The following is an 18,437-nucleotide window of genomic DNA, read 5'->3' as shown; positions in this document are numbered from 1 at the left end:
TGGAAACAGCTGCCAAGCTTCCCCTTTGTCAAGATGGTACTACCATTGCAGTCTGTCTTTGGGTTCACTAGAGGGTTTTTGTTAAAACTTTTTTTTTCCAGAAAAGTCTTTTTTTTTTTTTTTAAGATGTGGGGCATTTAAAAGTTTTCCCATTAATATGAAACTTTGCAGCAAACCCAAACAGGATTCTCCAAGAGACAATTGTTAAAGGTCATCCTAAAATCATAAGAGTTCTAGACTGGGATGAGAGTCTAGATCCCCAAAAGTGGATAACTATCTGAAAAGCAATGAAAGAGAATACAAAAAGAAAAAGAAAGAAAGACCTGATCAGCGATGCTTTTTTTAAGCAACAGAGGGTCACATATCAAGGGGGAAATGGCCATGGGCTACAAACAAGGATCTGAGTTTTATAGGGTTTAACAGGGCCAGGTCTTGGGAGGAGTTGGTCAGTTACTTTTGGTGGGCTGACTTGCAGCGGGCAGGGGGATTCCGATAAGGGAGATTGCAACAAGTCATTTTCCTGAGGTTTCTTTTTCCCCCCGAGGGTTTTATAAGTCTCCATTTACTTCACTATCTATAGGGAAGAGAATTTGAATAATTAGAGGAAGTCCTACATAAGGTAGAATAAAGCAATATAAAAGGTGAATTCCTGTTTCTGAAGGACTTTTTGGTATTATTTGATATTCTTTGTTCTCATGAAATCTGGGGAAGGAATGCAAAGGAATTAAATGCAGGCAATCCTGGATAAGGCAATAGGAAGAAAAACCCCCAAAAGAAAAAAGAAAGAAAGAAAGAAAACCTGAAGTTATTATTGATGTTAAAGGGTGAGGTGAACTACTCAAGGTCACACAGCTGTAGAGACACACAAGTCTAGGTCTTTTCTTTTGAGGGTTTCTCTGGTTGTTCGTTTGTTTGTTTTAAAGATAAGAATTAAACATATTCATATGTTGAGAGAGAAGACCAAGGAGAGGGAGAGAGAGAATGAGAGGTGATAAATGAAAATGTCCTAGTACCAGGGATTGAATCTAGGGGAGACTGAGCCACATCCCCAGTCCTTTTGTGTTTTATTTAGAGACAGGGGCTTGATAAATTGCATCAAGCCTTGCTAAATTGCCGAGTCTTGCTTTGAACTTGTGAACCTCCTGCCTTCAGCCTCCTGAATCTCTGGAATTATGGTCATGCTCCACTGTGCCTAGCTAAAGTTCAGATTTTGTAGATGACAGAGAATCTGGCTGTAGACAAATGATGTAACAAGTGATGTAATCAGAAAAAAATCCTCCTGGGATAGCAGAGAGGAGGATTTGGAAGATGCACCACATGCCTTCCCTTTGTCCCTGCAGATCCTTCTGTCCTCTGTCTTCCTGGTGGGGGCTGGCCAATAGGCACAGCCGTGAGTGAAGGAGGCTGGATGGGGAAAGGTCAGGGAGGTCTGGACATTTATTCTTCAGGATCTCTGTTTCTGGGGTCACTTCAGCCAAAGATGATAGCCCCCATCATATGGCCGTCTCCCCCCTTTTCACTCCCTTCCTTTGACTTATCAGGATTGGATATGGAAATGTTGCTTGGCTACTGGCCCAGTGTATTACATGTTATTCCTTGGGGCTTTCCTATATACTGCCCACTTTTTTAAAAAAAATATTTACTCTTAAGCTTTAGGTGGACACAATATCTTTATTTTACATTTATGTGCATGCTAGGCAAGCACTCTACCACTGAGCCACAACCCCAGCCCCAAGCCACAACCCCAAGCCACAACCCGAGCCCCCTGCCCACGTTTTATAAATTGTCTTTCTTTCCCCCTCTGTCCCTCCCTCCCTTCCTTCTTCCTGCAGAGCATGGGGTGAACCCAGAACCTCTCACATGCCAGGGGAGTATTCTACCACTGAGTTACACCCCCAACCCTCTTTATTTTTTTTAACTTCCCCCAAGATTCCCCCTCAAATTGGAGTGTGCCATTTGCTTCTGACCAGGAATGTTGGCCAGGAATACAGACTAGGAGCTCAACAAAGAGACCATGGCTACATTTCAACTGCAAGATCAGGGAATCGAAACTGTGACAGAGAGATGAAAAGGAACAGACAGATAAAAGACACAGGATGTCAAATCAATGATATTTAACAGTGTATTGAATGTAGGGAATGAGGGAGGGGGAGGAATCTTGAATCGCCCCCCTCTGCATGCCTAGGAATTTATGGCAGGAGGTACCATTCCCTAGATTAGGGACCATAAGATGGGGCCTAGGTGTTGGGAAAGCGATCATGAGTTGAATTTTGAACAGCTTGTGTTCGAAGTGTCTGTCAAATGCCTAGTTAGCAATGTCTAGCAGACCAGGGACTTATGACAATAAAAGTAAAGGTGTGGAAAGTGATATCAATGTTGGGCTCTAGGTTACGGGCGGTCAGTAAAATGGGACTATATTATATAAAAACTGGCATATGGAAGAAGGAAAAGGCCTACAAAAGAAATCTAGAAGAAATAACTGAAGAGGTAGGAGAAAAACTGGAGACCAGAGTGTCAGAAGAAGATCAGACGGAAAAGCTTGTCAGGAGAGAGTGAAAGGTTAGCACAGGACAGCAGGGACATCTAGGAGGACAGGGCTGGAAGATGCCCTTAGGAATGGGAAGAAAGTCACTGGTACCTATGGAGTGGGACTAGTCCGTTAAACCAGGTTCCAGTGGCTTAAAGAGTAAGAGAGACCCATTCTTTCTAGAAGCTTGGCAACAAAAGTGAAGAAATATAAGACAGTGGAGAGAGAGGAATGCAGGATAGGGGGAGACTCTTTATCTCTGTTTCTTTCTTTGTAGCAGGGATTGAACTCAGGGGCACTTAACCAACGAGCTACATCCCCAGCCCTTTTATGTATATTTTATTTAGGGGCCTCTCTAAATTGCTGAGGCTGACTTTGAACTCATGATCCTCCTGCCTCAGCCTCCTGAGCCTCTGGTTGTTTGTTTGTTTCTTTTAAAGATAAGAAGTAAACATGTTCATGTGTTGAAAGAGAAGACCAAGGAGAGGGAGAGAGAGAAAGAAAAAGTGATGAATGAAAATGTCCTAGAGAAAACAGATGGAAGATTGGAAGATGCCTGGGGTATCTTTGAAAAGAAGGGTATAAACAGATGCCTTTGTAGATTGGTAAACAAAGAAACTAGATGTTTAGAATATTGATTGCTCCTTGATAAGTCTTTGAGCAATCTGCTGAGAGTGAGGGATTCAAGATGGTTGAGGGCTTAAGAAAAGTGGTTAAAGGCTAAAACGGCTATAGAAAGGAATGAGTGGGCTGGGATATAGTTTAGTGGCACAGCACACAAGACTCTGGGTTCAGTCCCCAGTGCTCTCATTCATATATGTATGTATGTATATATATATATATATATATATATATATATATATATATATATATGCGCGCACACACTCACACACACACCCACAAAAAAAAGTAATGAGAGCAGTATCTCCTTTGAATGGGATTAGCAGAACTGAAGAAAGCCAGCATTGTATATTCTAGTATGTCATTGCTACATTCTGAATGTTTTCCTCATTTTCTTCTTCAGTGTGTTCTACACCTGGAGCTTGGTGTAGCATGTTAGGTAGGAGTCAGGGTTTGCAAGATAGCTACAATGGAGGGATAAGGAAAGGGGCAGGCGTGGTGGCACATGCCTGTAATCCCAGTGACTCAGAGAGGCTGAGGCAGGAAGATCACATGCTCAAGACCACCCTTAGCAATATAGTGTGGCCCTAGGCAACTCAGCAAGACTCTGTTTCTAAATAAAATATAAAAAGGGTGGGGGATGTGGATCAGGGGTTAAGTGTCCTTGGGTTCAAAAAAAAAAAAAGGCTCCTGACAAAAGAGGAAATGCCCAAGAGAGAAGTATAATTAAGGAAAAACTAAATCTTGATGAAGGACTAGTAAGGGATTTGACTATAGTCTTATTCCTTCTCCATTTTTTTCCTTCCAGCACAAACTTCTTCCCTTGTTTAAAATCAATTAGCATAAAGGGATTAGTTTTTTTTTTCTTTAGTTTTTTTACTCTTCTGTATTCACAGAACCTATAACAGTGCCCAGCACATAGCATGTTCTCAATAAAATTTTGTCACATGAATGAGTGCATTGTTTCTTGGAACTCTAAAAGTTCAAACTCCTGAAGAAAGTCTTGAAGCCTTTCAGGACTGGTCCTGGCTTTTCATTCTCGTTTCAGAGGACAAGGACTTTGTCTTTTTCATCTCTGAATTCCCAGAACAGGACCAGCCACATAGTATTCAATAGATTTGTGTTGAATAAATAACCTCTCAGTCCAGTACAACTTATACTTTGGCCTTACCAAACTTGCAGTTCCTAGAACACACAATATTCTCACCAAAGCTTTTCCCCCTGTGTGGGAAGGGTCTCCTATCCCCAGTCCCCACCTCTAGCCTCTTCCCTTTAGGGGCTGCCTCTGTACATGGTAGGTGGAATAATGGCCCTCCTGAAGGAAGAAGCGTCCACTTCCCAATCCCTGGAACCTGTGAATGTGTTATTTACAAAGTGAAAAGGCTTTTGCAGATGGGATTAAGCGAAGGATCCAGAGATCCAAAGATTATCCTAGATTTTTAGGTGGGCACTATTTAATCACTTCTGTCCCTAAAAGTAGAGAATTTCTCCCAGCTGAAGTCAGAGGGAGATGTGATATGGCAGAATTGCTAGGAAAATGCAATACAGCTGGCTTTTGAGTTGTGGGATGGAATTCCTGAGCTGAGGGATGGGACTAGATGAAGAAGGCAAGGAAGAGGAGGAACAAATTCTCCCCTGGAGTCGACAGAAGCAACACAGCTCTCCTGCTTGTGTTTAAGCCCAGTGAGATCCATGGTGGGCTTCTGACCTACAGAATGTAAGGTAATAAATTTTTGTGTTTGAATCCACTAAATTTGTGGTAATTTGTTACAGCAGCAATAACAAACTAATACACTCTCCAACTGGTTCTCTAGGAAACTTCCCTACTGTGACTCTGAAGACTGTCTACACATACCCTGCGAGCTGCTTGGGCTGTATCACTAATCACAGGGTGTTGTATTTTAGGAACAGAAGAAAAGAGCAACTACACTAGAAGCAGCTTTTTTTTTTTTTTAAATTTTATTTTATTTATTTTTTTTAAGAGAGAGTGAGAGAGATAGAGGTAGAGAGAGAGAGAATTTTTCAATATTTATTTTTTAGTATTTGGCGGACACAACATCTTTGCTTGTATGTGGTGCTGAGGATCGAACCCGGGCCGCACGCATGCCAGGCGAGCGCGCTACTGCTTGAGCCACATCCCAGCCCCCTAGAAGCAGCTTTTTAAGGGCAAGAAAATCTCTATTGTGAATCTCAGGGCCTAATTCATTGCCTGATTCAAAGCAGTCTCTCAGTAAATATTTGGTATTTGAAGACCTAGAGCTAGATCACAGGAAGAAACACAGTGACTCAGACATCATCTAAGTCACATGATACAGAGCGTGAATGGAGGGATAAGGAAAGATTTCAGTGATGCCAGGCATTCTGACACATGCCTATAATTCCAGCTACTCAGGAGGCTGAGGCAGGAGGGTCACAATTTAAAGGCTAGCCTGGACAATTTAGCAAGATCCTGTCTCAAAATAAAAAGGGTTTGGAATTTAGCTCATTGGTAGAGGCCCTCTGGGTTCAATCCCCAGTACCAACAAAACAAAACAAAACAATCAAACAAACAAACAAAAATCCCACAAAACCAAACCAAAAAAAAAAAAAAAAAAAAAAGTAGAATCTGTGGGTTTAGCCTGCCCTCTAGTGGAGAAAATTAGGTTCAACATCTATGTAAAGTGAGAAGCTTGAAGTACATGGGGAAGATTTGATTCTAAATAAGGTACAAGATGGTACTTAATGGTGGTGTTTTTAATATATCATAGGTGAAACACATTCATTTCATGCTACCTCAGGGGGACTTTTCAATATTAACAAGCTCAATAGCTCACAACTGTTATAGTTAAAATTATTTTTCAGAGCCTGATAAAAGTCTGGTCACCGGTCTCTAGTTTGGCCTTACCTTTCTCTACCTCCCTGCGCTCTGCCAGATTGTCATTTACCATTTCCTAAGTGTACCTTGCATTCTCCATGTTACCTTCAGATTTTACTGTTTTCCTCTCCACTAAGCCTGGCTGTAACTCTCAACTCTCAGCTATGGAAATAGTAGGTAGCCAATAAGCAACGTATTAATTAGTCAATCCCATTTAGTCTATTTAACTTTTTCCTTTTGATTGGTGCATTATAATTATTAGTATATTTAATCTTTAACACATGTCTTTATTATCTTTTTTTTTTTAAGAGAGAGAGAATTTTAATATTTATTTTTTAGTTCTCGGCGGACACAGCATTCTTGTCTGCATGTGGTGCTGAGGATCGAACCCGGGCCGCACGCATGCCAGGTGAGCGCGCTACCGCGTGAGCCACATCCCCAGCCCCTGTCTTTATTATCTTGAAGTAAAAAGAATATGATGGAACAAGGCTTTTGAGTATGACAGAATTTTGAAGTCCCCCTTATCTATTCCTGCTCCTCTAAGGAAGCCTGAACAGACACCATTTCACTTCCTTGAGAATGTGAATGTCTGATATCCTGGCACATGCCTGGAATCTCAGCTACTCAGGAGGCTGAGGGCAGGAGAAACCAGCCTGGGCAATTTAACAATACCCTGTCCCCTCAAAACAAAATAAAATAAAACAAACAAACACCTGAGGATATAGCTCAGGGGGTAGAGTGCTTACCCAGCATGTGTAAGGCCCTGGGTTCATCCTCAGAACCAATCCCATCAAAAAAAAAAAAAAAAATGGAGGTTTAATTCATTCCCACATCATTTGCAGAAACAGCCAGAAGATTTTCCTTATCTAACACAGCAGGTGATTATTTAGTTCACTCTAATTTCTTCTCTAAGACTCTTGACAGATGCTGATCATGTAGTTTCCTTACATTTTATAAGCCCTAACCTCTGTTCGTCTTCATCTCCTGCCATTTCAAATCTTGAATTTTTACTGCATTTATTGCTTTATGTTAAAAATTGTTCAGTTTTGTGTCTGCTTTTCTTTCTAGACTGTTAGCAGGGTCCATGACCTATTCATATCCCACTCCAGAGCTATAACAGAGCTTAAGACATAATAAATGATCAATAAAAATATTTCTTGCATTAAATCTCTACTTTCTGGTACCTGAGCTTGCTCCTTGTGATCTTATTCACAGCAGAAAAAAATAACAGAAAGGTAAAACTTTAGACTTAAAAGGTTTTTTAGAGGTCATCTAATCAATTTCCCTGATTTTATACACGTGGAAACCTGAAGACCTATTCAGAAGAACACAATTTGTTGGTCTTTGTTCCAAAAGAACCAGACAATTCTAGGAAAGAAAAATTCCTTCCACTGAGGCTGGGCTATTTTGTTGTCCATTGTGTTCAGAAGCCTCAAGTTCCCAGAAACAAAAATGAATTCCCTTATCAGTCTTTGAAACTCCACAATTCTGTGTTCCACACCCTATGCGTCAGTGCTGATGAACTGATTTTAGGAAAAACTAGGCTGATCCGGGGAGTTTTATCCTTAACACTTCGTGTTGCTCCCCCTGGTGCACACGAAGAAATACTACTTTGGAATGATTCACACAGTGAGCCTGACTTAAAAACTGCAACTTGCCTGAAAGGGAGGAAAGAAAAGCTCAATCAAAATTCACAATAAAATTCTAAACTCCCTTTCCTACAACCTAAATTTGGACTCACCTTTCTGCAGTCACGTCTATTTTTCTACGATACTAACTCCTCTGTTCATGGATTGAACGTGGTTTTCCTTCTTTTCTACTGAGGAATGCTCATAACAGCTGCATCGTGGGGTGAATGAAAGTGTTATTTTTCATCAATCGGAAAAATGCTGTAATCTAGCTCCATAAGTAAAATTAAGAGGTTCTAACTGGGGAGTAATAGAAGAGAAAGAAAGTGTAATAAAAAAAGGTCGCAATCCTGTCTTTGAAGTTTGAACGTTCACCTTATTTGCTGTTTTATTGTAATTGACTACCATTAATTTCGTTTTAGAGAATTTATTAGATGTTGGAAATTTATCAAACATGAAATATGAGAAAAATCTTGAAGACACATGCCTTAAATAAATGAAGCAAAAAAAAGTTTTTTTATTATACATTTTAATCCACTGGAGAGAAATAATCTGTTACCTGTATATCAAGTAAACAGAAGAGCAAGCCGCGCAGAGAGCGCCCGGATAGCTCAGTCGGTAGAGCATCAGACTTTTAATCTGAGGGTCCAGGGTTCAAGTCCCTGTTCGGGCGGCTGTGGTTTTTGTTCCCAACTGCGTGTGTTAGCTCAGCCGGTCGCGAACGTACCTCCATTTTAAATTGAATTCGATTCATTGATTTCAGAATGTGCTTGGAAAAAGTGTTCTTAGGGCGGATAAGAGAGAAAGGTGACTGGGAAGAGGGTATGGAGGTTTCATATGCCGATGTTTGTGAGCAGAGAGACATTTTTTCGGATTGCAAATTGAGGAAGGGAAAAAAAGGGTTAAAACGAAATCCCCCGTGTTCTCACCACAAAAGAATAAGAAGCATGTGAGGTAATGAACGCATTCATAAATTCAGATGTCATTTTTATTGGTCAGTTTTCAAGCCAAAAACTGAAGCGCCCGAACAGGGACTTGAACCCTGGACCCTCAGATTAAAAGTCTGATGCTCTACCGACTGAGCTATCCGGGCTCTCGCAGAGAGAGGGCGCCTCTACACCGTCTTACATAAAATTAAGACGTCTTTTATAACTAATCCTGTTCCGGTTTTTCACAAAACGGTTTCAACTTTAAAATTCGAGCTTTATGAGCAGAAGAAAAACAAGAGGGCCAAATTCGGCACCTTTCGCCAGCAATACCAGCTAATCCCGAATTGCAAATGTGTGCGTGCCTAACACCCAGACATCGATCTAATGTAAATGAGCTCCTACTTCTGAAGGGCTGTGGGACAGGGGTCCTACTTTACGGTTGATAACAGGGTGGATCCGCGCTAACTCCGCAGCAACAAGAAAAAAGTCTGAGAAAGAATATAAACCTGCCGTTCTGAAACCATTGGGTTGAACTAGTATAAAGTTGTAAAAAGAAGGGATGGTGAGGTGGCCCTATAGGTCGCCTGAAGGCGTCCAAGTAATTTTCGGGGCGCAAACCCGAGAGAGCACCAGCAGTACATTGTGGGTAGAAGCCCCACGGAGTCGGAAACAGAAATGCTGAATACGCGGTGGAGGGCTTACCCCGATTTTGGTGTTGGAAATTTACCTCTCGCAGCCATCTGTAATTTGAGCACAGCTCTCTCTCTGCTAAGGAGCTAGTTGAGAATTACTCACAGGGGAGTTGAGTATGGGACACTAAAGGATCTTTGGTAACTGACGTTGCTTCCTCTCAATTCAATCTTTAATTGGGGAGTGACTGCTTTGGTCTAGCAAAGCCACTTTTAAGAATTTGTCCCAAAGAAATAATCAGGGACATAAAAAACATCTGACTACAGGAGAGATATCTGATCATAGCATTTTTATTGGTAATGACATAAATATATCAATAACTATATCAATTATGGTATAGCCTTAATATGAAATGTTACGATGCAGTCATTAATATAAAATATAGACAAAAACAACTTGGGAAATTGAAAATATTGTTTAGAATAGTTCAAATTGCTTGCTTTTGTTTTTCTCTTTTTTTCAAGAAAAGAGTGCACATATATACACACACACTCAAAAACTAAAAGGATAAATGCTTCTACAAAGTCTGAGTTTTGAAGGTAGGGTGTGTCTGTTTGAATCCTGACTGCCATTGTGTAATCTTGAATTAACTGCTTTTCTGTGTCTGGGGACAATAGGATGATCATGAGAATAAATAAGATAGCATTATAAATTGTTTATAACTGGTCTGACATTTAATAAGTATACAGAGGGCCTGGGGTTGTAGCTCAGTGGTAGGGCGGTTGCCTCACATGTGTGAGGCACTGGTTCCATCCTCAGCACCACATGAAAATTTAAAAAAAAAAAAGATATTGTGTCCATGTAAAACTTAAAAATATATATTAAAAAAGTATACGTGAGGTCACATCAAGATTTAATGGCCCTTTAAGAAAAAAAGACTTAATGGCAAAGATGTCACAATAACAAAGCTGTGTGGGTTCTGCTCTTTTACCAGTCCTTGAAGCTGTCCACCTTCAACAAAGATTAACATATTTGATTAGAGCGGAGGCAGATGTAATCATAAAAGCTGACAAACTTAATTCCTGGCAAAAGGAAGAATTTTATCCCTTAATTAGTGAGGTGCTATTACAAATCTGTCACATTAATATTTAAGTTTCCCACTCAAAGGGGAACACATCAGATTTGTTCCATTCATGTTATATTAAAAACAATCACAATGATTACCATATTAAATACTCTTTATTATAAAAATCATATGCAAATTCTACTCAAAACTAATGCAGAATGGTTTCTAAAGCGGCTGTGTTTAGATGGGACACTGAGCCATGAAATTAGGACTATTATAATACTGGCTTTTCTTTGTTCAGAACCTTTTATTCTTCCTTACTACATATTGAATAACACATTAAATTTTTATGGCAGTCCTTACAGTAACTTTTTAAAAAATTTTTATTTATTCCTTACAGTAACTTTTGAATATTCAGGCATCCAAAATTCTCCATAAAATAGGCCCAGCCTATTTTGCTAGCATTCTATACCAGCACCATCTACTAGAACTGTATAACACAACAGTAGTTAGAAATGTTCTAGCAGTAACCTTTTAAGATGTAAAAAGAAACAGCTGAAATTAATTTTAATAATGTTTTATTCAACACATGTAATCAATATAAAATATTATCAACAAGATATTTCACATAATTTTCTTCCTTTCTAAGTTTTTGAAGTCTGGTATTTATTTGTTTTTAATTATTTATTTTTTACTTATAGGTGGACACAATGTCTTTATTTTACTTTATGTGGTGGACACAATGTCTTTATTTTACTTTATGTGGTGCTGAGGATCTAACCCAGTGCCTCATATATGCTAAGGCAAGTACTCTACTTCTGAGCCACAACCCCAGCCCCCTCGTACATATCTTATGGTATATATTTTATATTTACAGCACACCCCACTCACCACATTTCAAGCCACCTGTGGCCAGTGGCTACTATATTAGTGTGATTCAATATTATCACAATCTTATACACAACAACTAACAATTCATCAAAGTGGACTCTTCTCAGTCTGTGTCTTCTGAACCCTCCTTCTTTCTCTCCCCATTTTTTTATGCCATGTCTCTTCTTCAAGTGCCTTCTCCCACCTCTGCCTCTTGAAATCCTAATTGATTTATGTATTTAAATTTTTACCACAAATTGAACCCAGGGGTGCTTAACTATTGAGCCACACCCCACACCCCTTTTTATTTTTATTTATTTATTTTTTGGGGGTGGGTACCGGGAATTGAACTTAGGGTACTGTTGAACTCTGATCTTCCTGTCTCAGCCTCCCAAGCTGCTGGGATTACAGGCATGCACCACTGCATCCAGCTCCTACTAATTTTGTTAAGGCTCCACTTGAATTATAGTTCTTTTACAAAATCTTCAATGACAATGTTAAATAAGAAGAAATGATTAATTCAAGAGCTACAGACTTATGTTCAGTTTATAGATTCAGTAACAGAGCCATAATATTATTATTCAAATTGAAAAATAAAATTGGAATCCTATGTTACAACATGCACAAAAATCAATTCTACATAAGTTAATGACTTAAATGGGAAAAGCATATCTTTGGAACTTTTAGAACAAAATACATGACCCAGACAGGGAAGAGTCACTTTAAAAATATATCTAAAATTTACAAAACAAAGAAAATTACTGATACATTTTACTTCATTAGAAATTTCTGTTCATCAAAAGACAAAATTAAATAGTAAAAACAAGCTACAGATGTGAAGATGTTATTTGTTATACCTATCACCAAGAAGGACTAGTATCCAGATTATATAAAAACTCATACAGATTAATAAGAAAAAGACAGTCTGATAGAGAAATGGACAAAATATTTAGGCAATTCATAGATGAGGAAACTTAAGTCAATAATTATGGAAAAAATACTCATTATATTAATCATGAACATATAAAATAAACCACTATGGGAAATTATTTCATAGGAGAAACCATTTCATATCTATCATGCTTTTTTTTAAAAAAAAAATCTGAAAATGCTGATGATCGGCAAAGATGTGGAGCAACAGAATTCTTAACACTTCTGCTGGGAGTGTATACTTTTATAATTACTTTGGAGAAGACACTGGCATAATAGAGTGAACAGTATATATATATAGTCAATAATTCTCTGTACTGTGCGCATGGAGACAAGTTAGAGAGAGTGTCAACAGCAGGATTGTTTGTAACAGAAAATTGTAAACACTTAATTCTTCTTGTTCTCCTCCTCCTCCTCTTCTTCCTCCTTCTCTTCTTTTTCTTCAGTGCTGGGGATCACATCTAGGGCATATGATCACACCACATGCAAGGTCAGCACTCCACCACTAAATATATCCCCAGCCCTTAAATATCATAAAAAGAGGAAATGAGTAAAAAAATGTGATGTAACCAGGCTATAATGGCACATGCCTGTAGTCCTAGCAACTGAGGCTGAGGCAGAAGGATCACTTGAGGCTAAAAGTTCATGAAAGCCTGGACAACATACACAATTTAATATCACCGAACTTCACAATAATGAGCAAAAATGTAATTTGCAAGCTGGGTGTGATGGTGCACACTTGTAATCCCAGACTAGGGAGACAAAACAGGAGGATTACAAATTGAAGGCCAGCCTCAGGAACTTATCGAGATTCTCAGCAATTAAGTGAGAACTTCTCAAATTAAAAAATATAAAGGACTGGGGGAAAAATGGTTTGGACTGTAGCTCAGTAGTAAAGCTTCCCTGGGATCAATTTTTGGTGTCAAAGGAGGGAAAAAAAAAAAAACAATACTACTGGAAGATGAATGATTAATCAAAAATCAGAGTCAATCATGATGGAAAAATTTCTATTCTTTTTTGGGGAGTGGGGTGGGGAAGAGACAAGACAACCAGGGATTGAACTCAGGGGCACTGGACCACTGAGCCACATCCCCAGCCCCTTTTTTTGTATTTTATTTAGAGACAGGGTCTCACTGAGTTGCTCAGGGCCTCTCAATGGCTTTGAACCCTTGGATCACAGGCCTGAGCTGCCACGGTCAGCTAAAAGTTCTACTCTTTAAGATTTCATAAATATTTAACGTATTTATCAAGACTTTATTATTTTTATATTTATATTCTTTTACTGTCTCTGGGAGACAGTAGGAAGGGACCTAAGCTAACCAAAGGCTATTTGAAAGATACAAAACAAATTCCTGTTTGGAAGTTAAACAAAGGATATGGGGGGGGTGAGATTGACAGTGGTTCACCCCAAAAAGCCCTCCCCTCCTTTTTTTGAGAGGTTGTTCACTTTGAGTTAGCTGTAAACAACCGTGAGAAAGGAATTATTTCTTCAGCTTCTGAATCTTCCAGCCATGCAGGAAGTTATGCTAGAAGAAGAGCAAGGGGCAACTTGCAAATTACGGAAGGTTATTGCCTAATTTTCTTTTGCATGGGTATCTAAGGAGCCATGTTTAAACAGAAGAGAGCGATCAGTGTGGTCAGGAGACTCCAAGCAAAGTTAAAAAAAAAAAAAATTAAAAACCAAGGGGGCTTTATCCTGCAGAGAAATCAGGGAGAGAGTTGGAGACGAGAATTGATAGCTGTCTTCAAATAACTGAGCAGTATTCATACTGGAAGCAATGAAGCCTTAACCTGTTCTCCAAAGGACTGCGCTAAAACCAAAAGAAATTGCCAGGCGAAATAATATTACAGTTCAGAATATCCTCCAAATCTCAGGATCATCCTGAAATAAGTAAAATGAGAGCCGGGCCCACGCCTGTAATCCTAGCAATTCCAACTACGGAGGCAGAGGAGGAAGGATCACAAATTCGAGGCCAGCCTTCTCAATTTAGCAAGACCCTGTCTCAAAAAATAAAAAAGGACTAGGGATGTGGTCCTGCTGTAAAGCACCCTTAGGTTCAATCCCCAGTACAAAGAGTCGGGGGAGAGAAAAAAAAAAAAGGAAGGAAAAGAAAATAAATGAAATTAGGTAGTGAGGAGTAATGCCCTCTTCCTGGATGCGACAGAAGTTGAAGGCAGCTTGCCTGCCGCCTTGCTGAAGACGCTTTTGTGGCTTTGGGAGAGATCAGACCAGATGGCCTGGCTGTGTGATCCAAGCAAGCTCCCTCTCACTATTCTTGGCACCTCTCTTTTAGTATTTGTCACATAATTAGCAGTTATTTGCGAATATACCAATCTAATCTCCCCCAATTAGTGACAACGCTGGATGCTCCGTTTTCGCTCTCCGGCCACCCCAGGGGCATAACGACGAATAAATTGCATTAAGGAACAGTGGCAAGGAAGCATACGTAATTTTTCCGACGAGCTGAAGGCCTCCTCTGATTTTGTTCTAAACTTTCTCCCTTCCCTGTTTTGTGATCTCCTAGGCTACTTCTGTGACTATCACAAGACCCTACGACTTCCCCCAAACGTTTTCTCTCGAAACCTCAACTTCCAGTCGCCCAGGTGCGTGACTCTCTCCCTGGACTAGGATCTACTCTATGGTAGAGAGCCCAGCCTTTCTAGCTCTCGTAGTCCTCCAGTTGCCCCATCTATGGTTTCCGGAGGCCTCGCCGGAAGTTCTCGTAGGAGATGGGGGTTTAGGAAGCCGGAAGTTGCGCCCTCATTCCTCGCCATTTCAAAAATGCTGCTGGGGGTTTAGGACCTGCGACTGCCACTTCTCCCCCCCGGGCTCCGAGGGGGAGCGACTCATGGAGCGACCATAAGGTGTGGATCTTGGGTTTTGTATGCGGGGTTTCGGGAGGACCCGAGCGGGAGGTGGAGAGGGGGGAGCTGGCCTCGGTGCGGGCCGCAGTTGTGCGGGCCTCGGAGCGCGGGAGCGGCTGGAGGAACTTGAGCCGTGGGTGGCGGCGCTGAACGGTCGCGCCGGGCGGAAGGAAGGCTGGTGGGGGAAGGGCTGTGAGACGCGCGCCCGCGGAAGAGAAAATGGAGGCTGAGGGAGGCCAGCCGAAACTTAAAATCCAAGTAGTCTAGTTGAAGACGCTTAACTCGGCGCAGGATCTGAGGAGTACCGAGGCACTTTGGAGGAGAGCCGGGGGGAGAGAGTGAGACGGGAAGGATGATATTGGCGTGACCTGAGCTTTAATCATTTTAGACTGCGAATTGTCTGCCTCATTTGAATGCTTATTTGAAAAATGCCCGTTTGGGGGCCACACCCAGACTTACGGAAACTTTATCCTGGGATGGGGCTCCAGGGTATGTATTTTAATCAGTGCACCTCGATGGTGGTCGTACTTGCTGAAGTTTGAAAATGGGCTGCTCTTGGCCTTAGGACGTTGCACGCGGAACAATTTTGAGTCAAAGATATTTGGAGTCTTTAGGTATTAAGTATTAAGACACGTCAGTTCAGATGTATTCCCCTCCTCGTACGTTTCCCATATGAAAACGTATTTTAGTTTAAAAGTATTTATTTCACAATATTTTGCTTCCCGGTACTGGTCAGGATCACAAGTCTTAAAAGTGCAAAATACACAGGTGTGTAAAGGTAGCAGTCCAACATTCTTAACCCAGCTCTTCCGGCTAGCTAATGTTAACTGCTTGATGTTTATCCTTTCTGATTGTACCTACCCCAAGTCACATTTTTAAATCATAAGGGCACCCCTTTGTATGTATTTTTCCACTCAGTTTTTCAGATTATATCGTGGGCTGCCTTCTATAAATACATACAATTCTTTCTTTTAAAGACTTGTATAGTATTGTGCTATAGTGTTGTACAACAAATATCTGTAACCAGATCCCTATTGATGTATTTTTACGTTATTTCCTGGCGGCTTGTTTGTTTTGCATATTGTGCTGGAGTATACTGTAGGGACACATTTCACGTTTTTAAACGTCTGGTAGTAGTTTCTTTTTTAAAAGAAAAAAATTTTTAAAGGAAAAAATTGTTTTCATTCTCATGTGCCAGTTGAAAAGGTTGAAAACTGGTGTTTAATATAGGGCCCACAGCCCCCCCCCCCCCCCCCCCCGTATTGGGGATTGAACTCAGGGGCACTGAACCACTGAGCCACATCGATAACCCTGTTTTGAATTTTATTTAGAGACTGGGTCTAATTAAGTTGCTTAGTGCCTTGCTTTTTCTGAGGCTGATTTTGAACACGCAGTCCTTCTGCCTCATCCTCCTGATCTGCTGGGATTACAGGCGAGCACCTGGCTCCCACAGCTTTAAGGAAGTTATAGAACAGTTAGTTCTGCTACTGATAAGTTTTTATTTTACTCTTAAAATCATAGTTGTCTTTAAAGGTAGAGATTTGAAGATGAGGTATATAGGAGTCTCTTGGACTGAGTATAGGGTGGAAACCACCCTTTTATCATCTCTGAGATGAATAAAACTAACTGTTCAGCTTTCTGGGATTTCAGTCTAGTAGGCACACAGATGAAAAGATAAAAATATGTGGGTTTTTTTTTGTGTGTGTGTGCGCTAGTGTTGAACACAAGGTTTTGCACATGCTCTCCCACTGAGCTACACCCTCACCCCCAAGTAAGTATTTTAATAGAGGTGCTTTGACATCATTAACTTCCCTTGGGATTCAGAAAAACTGTTGACTAAGGAAGTGACTTTTGACCTAGGTAGAAGAATGAATAAAAATTTTGAGTCTTGGAGAAAAGACAAGTACTAAGGCTTTCAAATTTTAATCATGACCCCCCAGTGAAAAATAAATTTTGTATTGTGTCCTATTACACATGGGAGTAATAGGAATAGTTGTGGCTTCTGCAGCCATAGTGCTTGTACTCCATGATTTGGGCATGTTTTCTTTCTCTTTGCTTCAGTTCTCTTTCTGCAATTGAGGCAATACTGTCTACCTTTTGGGGTCTCCCTAAGGATTAAATGCGTTATTATATGAAAAGTGCTTTAAAGAATGCATGATCCGAAAGTGCTTAATATAGAATGTGGTAGTACTGTGAATTGAACCCAGGGATGCTTTATCATTAGTTACACCTCCACCCCTTTTTATATTCATTTTTCAGGCAGTCATGGTGGTGCATGCTTGTACTCTTAGCTACTTGGGTGTCTGAGGCAGGAGCACCACAAGTTTGAGGGCAGCCTGAACCATGTCTCAAAAAAAAAAAAAAAGCCAAAAATGACTGGGGATGTAATTCAGCATTAAAGTGCTCCTGGTACCACAAAAACAAAACAAAAACCAACTACTTTATTATTTTTTGGATACTGGGGATGGAGGAGCACTTGACCATGGAGCCACAACACCAGCCCTTTTAAATTTTTTTGTTTTGAGATGGGATCTTGCTAAGTTGCAAGGACCTTGCTAAATTGCTGAAGTTGGCCTCAAATTTGCAATTCTCCTGCCTCAGCCTCTTGAGTTGCTTGGATTATAGGTGTGTGCTACTGGGCCCTGCATGCTTTCTTTCTTTCTTTCTTTTTTGGTATTGGGGCTTGAACCCAAGGGCCCTTAACCACTTAGCTACATCTCCACATTTTATGCTGCTGTTATTTGTTTGTTTCTTTTTTGATTTTTATTTTGAGACAGGGTCTTATTACTTTGCCCAGGCTAGCCTGGAACTTCGATCTTCCTGCCTCAGATTCCCAAGCATGTTCAGTAAGTGTTAGCTACTTGGAGTAACAGAAATGGTTTCCATGATATAAAATATAATTTTGTTAAGCATTGTTTTATTTTCTATTCATTAATTCTGAGGGAGTGTTTAGGCCTATTGGGGTACAACTTAACAGTTTGAAAACTCAATGCTAAAAACTCTTGAGAGATGAGTGGTAAAGGAGGCAAATTGAGTTTGCCATTCATAATGGTGGGTGTTGAGTGGTGGAAGTGGAGACTTGGAGAATACCAAGATGGAATGGAAAATTAGTCGAAAACCTGTAAAGAAAGCTTGTAGCCAGGTACAGTAATGCAAACTTTGTATATCCAGCAGCTTTGGAGGTTGAGGCAGGAGGATCTTGAGTTCAAAGTCAGCCTCAGAAATTTAGTGAGACCCTGTCTCTAAATAAAATTTAAAAAAGAGGGCTAGGCTCAGTGGTAAATGTCCCTGGCTTCAATCGCTGGTACCAAAAAAAAAAAAAAAGAAAAGAAAAGAAAGCGAGAAAGCTTGTGTACACATACCCTGTGAGGGGAACGAGTTTCTGTATATGGGAGTACCTCTTATAAGTTGTGAAAAATGGTTTACCTTTCTAGATTCGTTGGGCTGTGAGTTAACATAAGACATTAATAAGAGAGAAAAAAAAACATAGTCATGTACTTACAAATTCTCACAAAAT

General features: G+C 40.3%; 1 protein-coding gene and 2 non-coding genes across 6 annotated transcripts in view; 2 read left to right on the top strand and 1 right to left on the bottom strand.

The window, feature by feature from the left end:
* The first annotated feature begins 8,230 nt into the window (after window positions 1–8,230).
* Window positions 8,231–8,303, top strand: Trnak-uuu (transfer RNA lysine (anticodon UUU)). The gene has a single exon. It is a non-coding gene; the product is annotated as a tRNA-Lys (tRNA).
* A 347-nt stretch (window positions 8,304–8,650) lies between these two features.
* Trnak-uuu (transfer RNA lysine (anticodon UUU)) lies at window positions 8,651–8,723 on the bottom strand. The gene has a single exon. It is a non-coding gene; the product is annotated as a tRNA-Lys (tRNA).
* A 6,049-nt stretch (window positions 8,724–14,772) lies between these two features.
* The window catches only part of Mdm4 (MDM4 regulator of p53), a 34,433-nt gene continuing 30,768 nt past the window's right edge, over window positions 14,773–18,437 (top strand). For 3 of the 4 annotated variants that reach the window (XR_006855864.2, XR_006855861.2, XM_046463079.2), the window contains exon 1: window positions 14,773–14,920. The gene's annotated coding sequence lies outside the window, so the exon portion shown is untranslated. Of the gene's footprint in view, window positions 14,921–15,089; window positions 15,410–18,437 lie in introns of those variants that run through there. The other variant, XM_058585605.1, reaches the window with a different exon arrangement.

Source organism: Marmota monax, unplaced genomic scaffold (genome assembly GCF_021218885.2).
Source record: "Marmota monax isolate L192 unplaced genomic scaffold, Marmota_monax_Labrador192_F-V1.1 WCK01_AAM20220418_F8-fsc00099, whole genome shotgun sequence".
NCBI lineage: Eukaryota > Metazoa > Chordata > Mammalia > Rodentia > Sciuridae > Marmota > Marmota monax.
The sequence above is the reverse complement of the archived record's forward strand: the minus strand, read 5'-3'. Positions and strand labels throughout refer to the sequence as shown.